Source organism: Rattus norvegicus, chromosome 17 (assembly GCF_021556685.1).
Source record: "Rattus norvegicus strain SHRSP/BbbUtx chromosome 17, alternate assembly SHRSP_T2T, whole genome shotgun sequence".
NCBI lineage: Eukaryota > Metazoa > Chordata > Mammalia > Rodentia > Muridae > Rattus > Rattus norvegicus.
This window is the reverse complement of record NC_141550.1, coordinates 23,005,001-23,019,177: the sequence shown is the minus strand read 5'-3', so window position 1 is coordinate 23,019,177 and position 14,177 is coordinate 23,005,001. Positions and strand designations below refer to the sequence as shown.

At 44.7% G+C, this 14,177-nt stretch overlaps 1 long non-coding RNA gene across 2 annotated transcripts in view; it reads left to right on the top strand.

The window, feature by feature from the left end:
• Positions 1-14,177, top strand: part of LOC120097814 (uncharacterized) — a 48,499-nt gene that overhangs the window by 33,680 nt on the left and 642 nt on the right. For both annotated transcript variants that reach the window (XR_015641211.1, XR_015641210.1), the window contains 3 exons: positions 3,645-3,680; positions 6,806-6,921; positions 13,646-13,807. This is a non-coding gene — a long non-coding RNA (uncharacterized LOC120097814). The remainder of the gene's footprint in view (positions 1-3,644; positions 3,681-6,805; positions 6,922-13,645; positions 13,808-14,177) is intronic.

Here is a 14,177-nt window from a genome sequence, read left to right as displayed (position 1 = left end):
TCCTTGTCTTCTCATTTTTCTCCGGGATTTGATAAACTTTCTACTTCGCTTCTTCACTCTACGTATGTGACCACTCTGAGGTTTTCTAAAAACAAGACAACAGTAACAACAACACACGTTTCTCAAAGGCCAGAGTGCCAAGAGCTTACAAGTGTTTTGTTCATTTAGCTCCCTCCTTTCTGACTTCTGCCTTGTATGTCCCCTGACCAAAGCTGTGTATAGTCTTGGGAGATTTAGAGCCTGGTGGTGTCCACTACTTGTCTGCTCTGAAAGACATCATCTGAGGAAGTGACACAGTCAGAGGCCAAGGAAGACTCATGTAAGGTAATAGCCTTCCTCATGTAAGGGCTCTGGAGGAAAAGGATTTGTCCCTTTTTGGACTCAGGACCTAGGTCTCATTGTTTACCTTTTGTATCCGTTTCCTATGACTATGAAAAATGATGAAGTGGTTTAAAACTATTTGTTCTGGAAGCCAGACATCATGGCACTAACGTTCAGTTGTTAGCAAGGCTGGTACCGCTAGACCAGCAGTTCTCAGCTTGTGGGTTGTAACCCCTGAAGGGGGTCACATATCAGATATCCTACATAACAGATATTTATGTTAGGATTCATAACAATAGCAGGATTACAGTTATGAAGTAGCAACCAAATAAGTTTATGGTTGGGATCGCCATGCCATGAGGAACTATATTAAGGGTCTCGGCATCAGGAAGGTTGAGACCCACCACTCTAGAGGCTGGTGTAGGCGAGGTCCTGCCTTCCTTCGTTCATAGCTGCCTCACTCAAGGCCTGCATCTCCTCAGCCCATCGCCTTTTCTGGTTCCGATCTTCCTGCCCATATCTCTTAAAGACTCCAGTGTTGGCACCGGGCTCACATCAGGGCCATTTCCACAGGCTGGGTTCTTAACTCAGTCACTTACACAAAGTCGCTTTGGCTGTGTGAGGTAACAGACTCAGGCTCGGAAGATGAGGGTGTGGACATCTATGTATCTCAGCCTGAAATACAGAAATTACTAAGGCTGTGGCCCTTAGGGATATTCCACCAACTGAAGTAGGTTTTATTTGCTGCCTGAAGGTTGAACTGCTTAGGTTTCTACCATAGAATGATGCCCAGGATGGTCAGAGGAGGGAAGGCAGGCATGGGACTTACAGATGTGCTCTAATGTGGAGTTGGCATGAAGCAATATGGAAACAGCAGTACACTGGCCATCATGACATCTGTCCCTTACTGAAGTCCCATGCTCTAGGGTCCCTAGTGACCCCTCTGGTAAGACCCTGCATGTGGTATTTCCTTTACTAGGCACAAGCTGACAGAACAGTCACTGGTGTTCTTGTTTTAAAAACAGAGAGACTGAATGATACAAGTATAATAGGCCCTCTGTAGACCTTCTAGTCTACATGGGCACTCAATTACGACCACTTGCCAGTATAGGTAATAGTGTTTCCTGAGCGTAGCTTTTAATACCTGGAGTTACCTTCCCTGAAGAAAATATATATGGCCTTCCAGGAACCCTTCTACTGCCGTGATCTTGATCTCACCCCCATGGCACCAGTGGCATGAGGGCAGCCATCACTGAGGAGAATGGTGCTTCTCCTGGTTTTTGGAGCACCACCATCTCTCCCCATTTAATGAGCCACTGGTCTGTTAAATGGGTTTGCTTAGATCTGAATAGAAACCATAGATTGTCTTAATGGTGGCATCCCAGCCCGCTTAGCAAATGCATTCATATTTGATTAACATGTATTGAATACTTGTCATGGGCTCTGGGCTGAGCTTGGTTCCGGGTAGATAGCTCAATAAGGGTCCAGTAGAAATGGAGCTGCTATCAGCCCAGGCTCCTCCAGCAGTCAGGATGTGAAGCTATACAAGGTGATGGGAAAAAGGCCTGGCTCTACCCATTTTCCTTTTACCTAGCTAAGCCCACCCTGGTTTTAGGAATTTCAACTCTTCACTGTCTATTCCAGTGAAAGTTCAACTTCAAATTACATTTTGGGTATGACCAGTGTCTTGGCCACAAACAGACTAAAAAGAACAGAAAAAAAAAAAGAAAAAAATTCACAAAGGCTTCAACTGGTCTTGACATTGCTCAACTTGTACCTCACCAGTGATGTGTGCAACCAGGGCCATGAGAGCCAGTTGCATGTGTCTGTGTGTCTCAATATTAGTGGCATCAGGGTCATAGATCACATGTAGTCATGGGACTACTGATGCCAGAAAAATTTGCAAATGTTACAAAGTATGAACGTTTTTCCTCTAAATAAGTCAATTTGTCAATATTCAGTTGCCTTTGACATGTATTTTATATGGGTGTTAGCATGATTTCGTTAAAATGAGTAATTAGAAAGATGCTACCTCGTGTTAGCATTTATGGCTAACTCTACAGATACGGGCATTGGAAGAGACATTGGACAAGGAAGCAGATCCTAGTCTAAAGAGTACTACACCTATCTCTTTGGGATCTAGTCCACCCTAAGGGTGGATCCTTTGCTGTTTTCCTAATATCTTAGTTCTTGGGATTCAAAGGTAGGGCTGTCCTAGGTCAGGGTGTTCAATCTGCATTGTGGTAGACTTGAGGCAGGGGCAGAGTAAGGGACTAAGTCTAGAACTCTAGGGTTCTGGTGATCAGGCTAACCTTGCCTCTACCTGAACCTTACAACAATTAACAAGGAAGTGATTGGTGTCCACAAGCCCTTTGTTCCTTCTGCATTACCTTTCTACTTCAAGCATGGAATTCCTAGCTGTAGAGATGGGTTCAGCCTCTCGCCATCATAGGCTACAGAGGTGGCTTTGAGCTGTGCCTGGGTGTGGTGTTCCATGAAAAACTCAGGGCAAGAAAGGGGGTTTCTATTTGTGCCAGTGTTGTTCAGGAAACCACCCTTCCATGACTAACCAAACCAAACAGACTAATTTGTTGTAAAAATTAACATAAGCAGAAAATCTACCACGAAACAGCCTGAAGGAGGGCTAGGCTTTTTGTAATTAGCATCAGAGACTAGCATACAGATTGCTTCTTCTTCCCCAACCCCAGTCCTTCCTGCATGGCTCTGCTGGCCTCAGCCCCACACTGAGCCTGTTGAAGCATGAAGCTGGGGAGGTCGAGCGTCTCATATGGACTAAATCACAGATGTCGCTTTCCTTCTTCCAGCCTACAAGCCACTGAACCGTGGAGGGCAAAGGTTAGAATTATGGTTCTTGGCTGTTCCTCTGTATCCCTTGGAACAGTCTTTCCTCTCCATATCCCCCTGGCTTGCACATGGTACCTCCCACTCCAGCCTGTTTTAAAACAATTCTTTCTAAAATAAACCAGCAGGAAAGATCATTTGATCAGTTTGCATATGGACTCTGGTATGTTCTAGAAGCTGATTTCTCCTGTCCAATATATATATATATATATTCCTCAGCATCTGCAAGATTCCTGTGGATAGCAAGTCCATAGATGCTCAAGTCTCCTATGGAAAATGGCACAGAATTTGTATAAAGTCTGCACACGCATCCTCTCTAAGTGACATTTAAAATCATATCTACTTATACTTCTTAATATTTTATGAGCATTATATAAGTCATTGTTGTAACTGTTATTCAGGGAATCATACTCATGACATGTCTTTGAATGTGCAATTATAACTGCTAATTCTTTTTGTAGGTTCTGGAGACGAAGCACGGTACCTTGTATATCTAGGTAAGGGTTTTACCACCAAGCTACAATATGGAGCCTAGAGGTACAATGTTTCTTGGGGGAAGTGTTTGAGCTATGGTTAATTGGGTTTGAGAATGCGGAGCCTGAAGGCTCAAAGGGCTGGCAGACTACACATTTAATACTAGAAACTGCAACTGGGGGTTCTGACTTTAGTAGAACCAACAGCGGTGGCCACGGGTGAGTATTGGGAGCTATTTCTAACGTGATTTTTGTTTTATGAGTTTCACTCTTGCTCCTTCTGTAAGCTTCCCATCCATGACTTTCAGGCGGAAACCAGAAAAGATAAGCCTCCTTTGTTTTGATACGGGAACCCAGGAAATACTTCCTGAGACTTGAGAGTTTGTTGGTAGAATAGACCAAACAGTGGGGTAGAAAGGTTAGAGGCCTGGAGGATCTCTGCCCCTTAAGGCCATGACCTGGGTGGAGTGCTGAAGACCAAAAGATGGAGACGGAGGAGGATCATGTGGGAAGGAACCTGGAAAGGGGGTGGGGGTGCTGATAGAGAGGCTCACGCATCTGGAAGAAATAAGTGTGGGAGAATAATATGGGAGAAATAAGTTCCAGCATCTGCGAGGGATTTGTCCAAGATCCCTGCGGACATATTCTCAGACCCAAGGCTTTGGGTCTGAGTTGTGGAAGAAGGGGACTGAAATTGGCCATAAAACGGCAACTTGTGTGTCTCTGAAGCCTGCTATGGCGGTCACACGGCTGCTTAGGACTCGGGCAGAGAACCCTGGAATCCAAACTAAAAGACCTTTAGATCCCAGCGGACCCAAGCATCTGTAGAGATCCTGGCGAGGAGGGCTTTGAGACTTAGATTCTGAGTGAGTGACCCTACAGACAGCTTCAGGGTGGACCCAAATAATGCCAGTGTGGAAGTTGATCAGGTGACTCCAACTCACATGGATATTTAATTATTTTTTCACTACAGACTTATCTGGAGACAGCTGTGAGCAAGCCTCCCGTCTTTGGATCAGTGGATGGCCGATATAGCTCTTTCTTTTTGCAAAAACTAGTACCATAGTCTTGGCTTCATTAGTGTTGAACAATACGTACTGTGATGTCTGATATTGCTCTAGAACCACTAAGCATTGGCCTGCTTCATACAGCTGTGCTGGGGGCTGAAGCAAACAATTCAAAGCAAAATTCCAGCTTCCTACCTCCTGGGGGACTTGTAATCACTGACAGTTTTCAAGCGCTGCATGCTTACAGCACTTGGAAGCCAGCACCATCCATAGCTATAGTGAGTTTCTCTATCACAGTGAGGACACAGAGGTTTTAAGAGCTCGGTACGTCCTGGGTCATTCTCTTATTTCACAAACACTGAGTATACCATAGGCTAGACATGGAACTAGGTTCTGGGGTAGGGGATAGCCAAAGTCACCTTAGTTTTACCCAGCAGGTTGATTGACGGTTAGTCACCCTGAGCTACTATGCCAAAATGTAATGGATTAGGAGCTTTAGATGTTAGGAACATATTTCCTCAGTTTTTGAAGTTAGTAGTCCAAGAAGAAGGTATGGGTGGGTATCTTAGTTAAGGTTTTACTCCTGTGAACAGACACCATGACCAAGGCAACTCTTATAAAGGACAACATTTAATTGGGGCTGGCTCACAGGTTCAGAGGTTCAGTCCATTGTCATCAAGGTGGGAACACAGCAGCATCCAGGCAGGCGTGGTGCAGGCAGAAGTGAGAGTTCTACATCTTCATCTGAAGGCTGCTAGGAGACTGGCTTCCAGGCAGCTAGGATGAGGGTCTTAAAAGCACACACCCAGTGACACGCCTACTCCAACAAGGCCACACCTTCTAATAGTGCCACTCCCTGGGCCAAGCAGATACAAACCATATATCTCCTGAGATATCTCTGACTTGAAGATAGCTGACTTACCCCTGCACCTTCACATAACCTTCTAGCTGTACATGTTTGTCTGCAAATGTCCTCCTAATTCTCTTGTGTTGAGACCCATCCATGGGACATTACAGGGTTATGTATCTCCTTAAAGTTTCATCTCTAAAATATAGTTATGTTCCTAGGTACTGAGTGAGGTGGGTAGGGCTTCAACAAATCAGTTAAGGAATGACCTTTATGGACAGAGAAATGTGTGTGCTGTGTGCATGTGAATGTGAGATATATATATATATATATATATATATATATATATGTGCTAACACAATGGGTTGTGATATCTATTTATCTATCTCTATCCATCTATCTATCTAAATATTTCTCTCTCTAGGTGTCTATCTCTCTAGATGTCTATTTATCTATTGATCTATGACTCTATTGACCTATCGACAGACAGATATAATGAATGGGTTGCTATAGAGAACATGTGTATGAAAGGGAAAAGCTGTGGGCTTTGATAAGTCATACAGCTGCCTCCTTGCCTTCTTCTAGCACATGGGACACATAGAAAAAGGCTGCTTACTTCTTCTCAGGGACTGAAGGTTTCCCCATCTCTGCCCAGCCCCAAGTCGAGTCCTTCCTGCACCCATCCCAGACATGCTTCATCCTCACTTGCTCTTTTTCAGCTAATACTTTTCTGTTATCCATCTGGAAGAGCTAGTTTTCAGTTCTCATTAACATGACCACAAAGCCTTTCTCTGAGAACTCTCCTGGACGCCACTCTAAGACCCAGATCTTTCTTTGGTTTCATTATCCCTGCTGATGTCACTGGACCTAAAACTGGGGGGACAACTTTGCAATCCCTGACTGAAATGCACCTCTTTCCTGATCATGGTTTCTAGGCTCAATTCCTTCATATAAAGGTTTCTCAGAAGTCATACTTCTTTGCAATGTTATTCAATCTCTACAAAGCTCTCTCTAATATTGGTCTCCCTAACCCTTTCCCAGAGTTCTTAGACTGGACAGGTGACATAGAATCCAAGATCAATTTGTGGTTCCATGACTCAGATAAATATTGATCCAAAGTCGTTTTTGCCAAAGCTCAATTATTCAGGATGACTAAGTACAACACGGCTGGTTGTGAATACACCTCTGCCTGTGGAGGGCCGGGCGGCATGCTGTAGATCATGCGTACACTGGGAATGGTGTTCTTTGGAGGGATAAGTCCCAGGGGCTTACTACGTCTTTTTCTTCATTTTCAGGCTCCAATATTCATGCTTGAATTGCTGGCAAAACAGATCTTTTCCGGGAAAATTGGCAACAATATTTAACAACGTTTAACAATCAGACAATGGACCACTGACACTTAAGCCAAATGGTAAAATGTTGAAAGACCCCATGGTAGAGATTAATAAGTCACTTGGCCCCTGGCTGTCAAGCCGGGACACTGTGTAAGCTCAGACTTGGTGTCAAGGTTCTTTCTTTCTTTCTTTCTTTCTTTCTTTCTTTCTTTCTTTCTTTCTTTCTCTCTCTCTCTCTCTCTCTCTCTCTCTCTCTCTCTCTCTCTCTCTTTCTTTCTTTCAACTGTTTTACAACTTGCTTACTTAAGAGTCATTCCCTTGTAAAGTTAAGGGTGCTACAATGTGAACATGCTAGGCTTCGCTAAGCTTTTAATTATGACAAAATTATATTTTAATTAAAAACACATTTGAAAGAAAAATAAAGGCAAAGCTTTATAGGCCAGCTCTCCTGGAAACAGGTTGGGTTGAAATCTCAGTGGGGGAGAAGCTGGGCTCTTTATGGAGACACCTCCTGGCCTCAGGTGACCCCAGGTGCTCAACATTTGAAGCAAGGGTGGATGTCTGTGCTGACCAACTCGTGGGTGTGTGCTGCCCCAGGAGGGAGAGGGACTTCAGCAAGCCATTCTCATTAGCAAAGCAAATTCTCAGGGGAACAGACAGCTTTGGGTAGCAAATCCTTCACCAGGGGATGGTGAGGGAGAGGTTTGTAGATGTGAATATGAATGGTAAAGTGTAGTTGTCTATTCCTGCCAGTGGTGGAGGACTGCTGTTAAGTGCATTTATATGTAACACATATAGGTTATCCTGTGCACTTTTAAGTTTTATCCTATTTTACTGAAAACAGACTTTTTTCTTACATGATATATCCTTATTAAAAGCTTTCTCTCCTTTTACTCGTCCCCTCTCCCCTCCTCATTCATCCGGAAACCCCCCCCCCCACCTTTCTGTCTTTCATTAGGAAACAAGCAGGCTTCTAAAGGATAAAAATAAAATAGTATAATATGACATAACGAAACAAAACAAAATACATCAGAATAGAACGAACGGAAGGAAAAGAGCCCAGGAGAAGGGACAACCAACAGATACAGAGGTTCATCCCTTCCCATACTCAGGAGTACCATAAAAACACAAAACTGGAAACCATAATATAAAAACAAAGAACCCATGGGGGGAGGGAGGGAGGGAAGGAGAGAGAGAGAGAGAGAGAGAGAGAGAGAGAGAGAATCCCTGACATGCCATTATGAGATTGGGAACCCCCAAAGATGCCGTTGAGTCTGTTTTCTGTTGGCATCTACCGCTTGGCACGCGGTCTACCCCTAAGAATAGTTTGTTTCCCCAATGAGACTCCCCTTTGGAGGAAGCTAAAATTTCATTTGCAAGTGCTTATCAATGGGAGAAAGTGTCTGTGCTAGGGATAAGGCCAAGTGTCCACTTCTCCTTTTAGCTCTCGGAATCCTTCTGTTGTGTGCCCACGAGAGCCCCATACGTGCTGCCTCCGTCTCCGTGAGTTCATGTGGGCATCACCTATAACGCACCTATGACGCTCTGTTCTATTCAGAAGGCCTTGTTTCCATGGTATCCTCCATCCTCTTTGGTTCTTTCGGCTCTTTTCCGTCTCCTCTTCACAGGGTTCCCTGAGTCCAGAGGGGAGGGATTTGATGCAGACATCCCATTTAGGGCAGAGGGTTCCGCGGTCTCACGCTCTGCTTGTTGCCTGGCGGTGGGTCTCTGTATTTGTTTCATCTGCTGCAGGAGGAAGCTTCCCTGAGGATGTAGCTGAACGAGGCTCTGATCTAAGAGTACAGCAGAATGTCATTAGGAGTCACTTTATCGATATGTTCCTTTAGTAAGTCAGTAGCATTTGGTTTTACCCAAGGTCTCCACGGGGACATATAGTAGGTTTTCAGTCACCCAAGCAGCATTGGGTATGGGCTCCATCTTGTGGAGTAGGCCATATTTAAATCAGATATTGGCCCGTTACTCTCACACATGTTTTGTGCCACCTTTGAACTAGTATAGGGTGGCAGACACCGTTGTAGGTCAAAGGGGTTTAGCGGGTTTGTGTTTACACTTCTTTGGGAGCATACAGAGAGCTGTTGGGTACTGAGAGAACTAGCCCAGAGTGGTGAGGGCTCTATGTAGGCACCAGCTCAGCCTTTCTGTGTTCAATGGTTGTGTAGGTGTGGTTTTCAGCAATGGACCCTTGCTGTCAATTTGTGGAGAGCAACCTATAGCCTTGGCAATGGCCTACATTGTTTGGGGATTCCCATGGGACTCCTTCCGCCAACAACTCAATTAGATGTAACCTATTCCCATTCTGGAAGTTTCATTTGGTGACAAGGGATGGCCAGTTGGACGCTGTCTCCCCTGTTACATGGAGACTTCATTTAGATGGCCTACATATATGAATATACTTTAGAAAGCTTCCATAGTATTAGGTTTCCATGCTACCTGTCACGTGACTTAATCTTAGCACTCTTTCCCTGTATTCCCTCCCCTTACCCACTTATCCTTCCTAATCCGTTTTCATTCAATTTTCCATTTTCTGTTATCTTTTACACTTTCTTTGTGTTTTAATAAATTTTATAAATTTATAATTAATTTTCAAATTTATCAGTATTAATTTATAAATTTATCGTTATTAATTTATAATATAATTTTGTAAGTCTTTGACTTGCTTGGTTAGAGTTATTAACCCACGGTGTCATATTTTTGAGGCTACTATGAAAGGCCTAGTCTCTCTGAGTTCTTTCTCAGTCCAATTGCTGTTTGTACATAGGAGGTCTACTGATTTCTTGGTGTGAATTAATGTTATAGCCAACAACTTTGCTAAAACTATTTCTCAGCAGGAGTTTCCTGGTGGAGCTTTTAAGGTCACTTATATATACTATCATGTTATCTGAAAATAAAGATCCTTTGTCTTCTTCTTTTCCAAATTTGTAGACGATCCCTTCAGTTGTCTTATTGCTCTAGCTAAGGCTTCAAGTGCCATATTGAATAGATATGGAGAGAGTGGCCAGCCTTGTTTTGCTCCTGATTTTAATGGAACTTGAGTTTCTCTCCATGTAAGTTGATGTTGGCTATGGGCTTGCCGTAAAGTGCCTTCATTATGCTGAAGTGTGTCCATATGCCGGGGATGGCGACCTGATGCCTTCCCTCTGTGTCAGGCTTGACTCACACTGAAAGTCTGGCTGTAGTCTGGGTGCTGAGCTAGAGAGAGAGAGAGAGAGAGAGAGAGAGAGAGAGAGAGAGAGAGAGAGAGAGAGAGAGAGAGAGAGAGCGCCAAAGGAGAGTGAGAAACAGGAAAGAAAGAAAGGTCCAGGAGGCAACAGAGATAAGTGCTTCCTTCTAACAGGACTCTGTCCTCTGAGTCATAAAGGAACTCATCCCAGGGGCTCTGTGTGTCACCACCTGGGATTGTGTCTCATGTGCATTGGTTCTGAGAGGAGCGAAGGTAAGAAGAGGGTGGTGGATGGGGGAGGCTGGTAAGCCATATTGTCTCTGCCCTCTTCCAAGTATTGGGCTAAATACCATGAAAGAAGCTCCAAATTAGGGTCTGTCAGGGAAGGTCTCCTGGACAGGGTGTGGAACTGAAAAGCTGTAGAGACCTGCAGCTTCAGTGTTCTTCTTTCCCTGACCCTGGTTCAGCTAATGCCATGTCCTTCTTTCCTGCCTGCCTGCCTGCCTGCCTGCCTGCCTGCCTGCCTGCCTGCCTGCCTGCCTGCCTGCCGGCCGGCCGGCCTGCCTGCCTGCCTGCCTGCCTTCCTTCCTTCCTTCCTTCCTTCCTTCCTGCCTGCCTGCCTGCCTGCCTGCCTGCCTGCCTGCCAGCCTGCCTGCCTGCCTTCCTTCTTTCCTTCCTTCCTTTCTTCCTCATTTTCTTCCTCCTTCCTCTTTTTTTCCCCTCCTTTCTTTTTAGCTGTGTCTCCCCGTATTCCCTCCCCTCCACATTTACCCTTCCTGTTCCAGTCACACACATCCTTGTCCATCCATAACTAGCTACTCTATTTATCTTCCCTAGGGAGAGCCATTTGCTCCTCCTAGTCCCTTACTCTGTACCTAGCCTCTGTGGTTCTGTGACTTGTAGTTTCCTTGTTGTTGACTCAAGAGCTAATATCCACATAAAAGTGAATACTTTTATAAAATAAAAAGTAAGTTGGTTTTTTTTTTTTAATCTTGAGAGATGGCTCCATGATGAAGAACCCTCACTGCTCTTGCAGAGGACCTAGGTTAATTTTCCGGCACTCGCCTGGCTGCTGATAATCTTCTCTAGCTCTAGTTCCAGAGCTAGGCACGTAGGCTCAGGACTACACTCTCACAGCTTTCAGCCCTATTAGATACAGCCTTCAGAGCTGCCTGACAACAGGCTCTTTGGGTTGGGGAGTCACGCACAGCAGGTCAACACAGAGATCTTGAGTTCAGCTTGATTTTTGTTTCTTTGTTGTTGGGCCCAGAAGAAGATGAAGAGAACACCTGATACCCACAGGTCATGCCTTTCCAGAAAGCCTAGTCCAGACAGAGCACCACAGGCTGGGAAGAGTGGCCTCTCTTCCATCCAAGAAACAGCTCTGTCAGGGAGCCAGTTAGTCACTATGTATTGGTAGAGAATCAATTGTTTGCTAAGGAGATACCAATCACTAATAATCAGATGACTAGTATTATTTTCTCTGACTCTTAAACCTTCCTAAATCATTGGAGTGCCCAAGGCATGCTTAACCATACCAGAAAGCTGGTAAAATAATGGAAAGTAAGACTCTTTCCACAGAGAACTAAACTTCACATAGAGAAAATATACATCTGGTCTGCTCACTTCCCACATAGTCTGTCTTAGTTAGGGTCTTATTGCTGTAAACAGACACCATGACCAATATAAGTTTTATAAAGGATGACATTTAGTTGGGGCTGGCTTACAGGTTCAGAGGTTCAGTCCATTATAATCAAGGAGGGAGCATGGCAGCATCTAGGCAGGCACGGTGCAGGAGGAGCTGAGAGATCAACATCTTCATCAAAGGGAGTCAGAAGCAGACTGATCATCCTCAGGCAGCTAGGAAGAGGGTTTTCCAAGCCCACCTCCACAGTGACACACTTCCTCCAACAAGGCCACACCTTCTAATAGTGCTACTCCCTGGGCCAAGCATATGCAAACCATCACATAGACCATGCCTATAATTACCTTCCGGCCACTTTCTGGCCATGCTTGGCCCTGGCAGGTGTCAGGTTAACCTGTTTCCACATTCACTGTAATCCATGAATGACTATATGTATATGTATGACTCTATGTACATGTACATGTGTATGTGTAGGTGTAGGTGTATGTGTATCAATATCATCTTTTAATACTCAGAACAGAGACAATTCCATTGTAAATAACCTGTAACACCTACCTTAATCCTACCAGTGTTTCCATCAGACTGTGGGGCTGCTAGTCCATTTTGGGTGCCACCAACACATTCTACTTTTGTCTTTGTAAAATTGGAATTAACGCTCTTCTGCAGGACTTTTGCAGGGATTTGAGGCAACAGTTGGCTTTTGGTGGAGGGTTTGGCCCATGGCTAGCTCTTGATGTGACACTGTTGATAATGGAATTAAGGGTTCCGTTTCGTATCATTACAATACAAACTTCAACATGCCCAAGGAGGGGATAAGCAGCAGAAGGCCACCTGGGGGAATTTCTGAATGGAGGGCGATTTTCCTGACAGAGCCACAGACTTGGCTTGCCCATTTCAGAGGTTGCTGGCTATAGAAGGACATGCATGCAGGCCTCTGTGTCATTTGCTTGTTTATCATTATGTTTACGAGTCTATGTCTTTATGTGTTCATATGTATGTGAGGAGGTCAGAAGACAACTGGAAGGAACTGGTTTTCTCCTCTGTCGTGAGGTTCCAAGGACTAATTGCAGGTGACAGGTTTGGCAGCCTATTGTTTTGTCTTAGGGTGTTGCCATTTGAACTCCAGAGGGAGCATTTCTCTCTTTCCCATTTTCCTGGAAACTAGGCTGCAGAATGGGTTGAACACAATTCGAGCTCTTCTCCCTCCCCCGCATCCTTTGGCACCTCCTGGGGTTGGGGTGACCTCTGAGGCCTCTTTTCTTTTAGAGAAAAGCTAAGAACCACCCTCTAGTCTGGAGAATAGGAATTCCAGCCTCCCGGCTGATGGGGTATCAGGATGTCTGGAGCCTTGACCAAAGGAATCTGAGGGCAGCTCAGACAAGTACAAACAGAGTCATGCTGTCAACAGATGCTGACCTGCCCTTGGGCAGAGCTATCAGTGATGACCGGGTCTCTCATGGCTGATGCCCCCCACACAGATCTGACCCCGAGCAAGCACATCTGTAGCCAGAAGAGAACCTGTCTGGACTGGAGGTGTTGAAGCTGGTGTGGCGAAGATATTGCTTTTGAACCTGCCATGACTTTGGCTATGCCAATGATTTAGGTCAAGTGTGGCCTGACCCTCTCCCTAACCCATGCAAATCCAATCAACTGTGGATTAAAAGTATTTGGAAAACAGCCACCTCTGGAATAAGCATATACAGAATTTTTTTTCAATAATTCATTACTTGCTAAACAACACTGACAACAGTTTGCACACCACGTACAGTATGTTACGATGAGCTGTCTAGAGACAACTTAAAGTACATGAGAGGCTATGAGTATGTTATATGCAAACACGGTGCCATTTTATACAAGGCAATTCAGCTTCCTAGAATTTGGGCATGGGCAGTTGTGTGGGGCAAAGCCTAAACTTGCTTCTTCATAGGGAACAAGGATAGAAAGAGAAGATATCACATTATTTTTCTCACTACAGCAATGGCGGCTGAGCCCCACCCAAGCATCCTTGACTGTTCTGGGCAGCCATGTGGGGCATGCGGATTAATGATGAGAACATCTTGTTGCTTCCTTTTGTCTGTTCCTCCATTATTTTTCCTACTAGCACCTATTCATCGCCCACTGTGTGCCAGGCACTGAGGTAGGTACCAGGCAGTGCTGGGCCTTGTGACCTTTTGGAGAGTGGGAGTCCACTGACTGGGATCAGTTGTTCCCCCTGTCCTAAAGATGCTACCAGAACCTTAATCCTTGCTTCTTTTACACCTCCATTTTGAAGATGCTATGAAATAAGGGATTGGTTTCCTATGTGGTTGTTAAGATAGTCACAAAGATATGTCTCCAAAGCTGGGTATGTTTTTTACCATGCCAATATCCTAGTAGCTGGGAAGCTGAAGCAAGAGAATTGAGCATCTGGGGGCAAACATGGGGTATACAGTGAGACATTGAAAAACCAATCAAATAAACTTCTCCAAGAACAGTTCTGAAAGCAATCTAAGCCTATAGACTTCTGA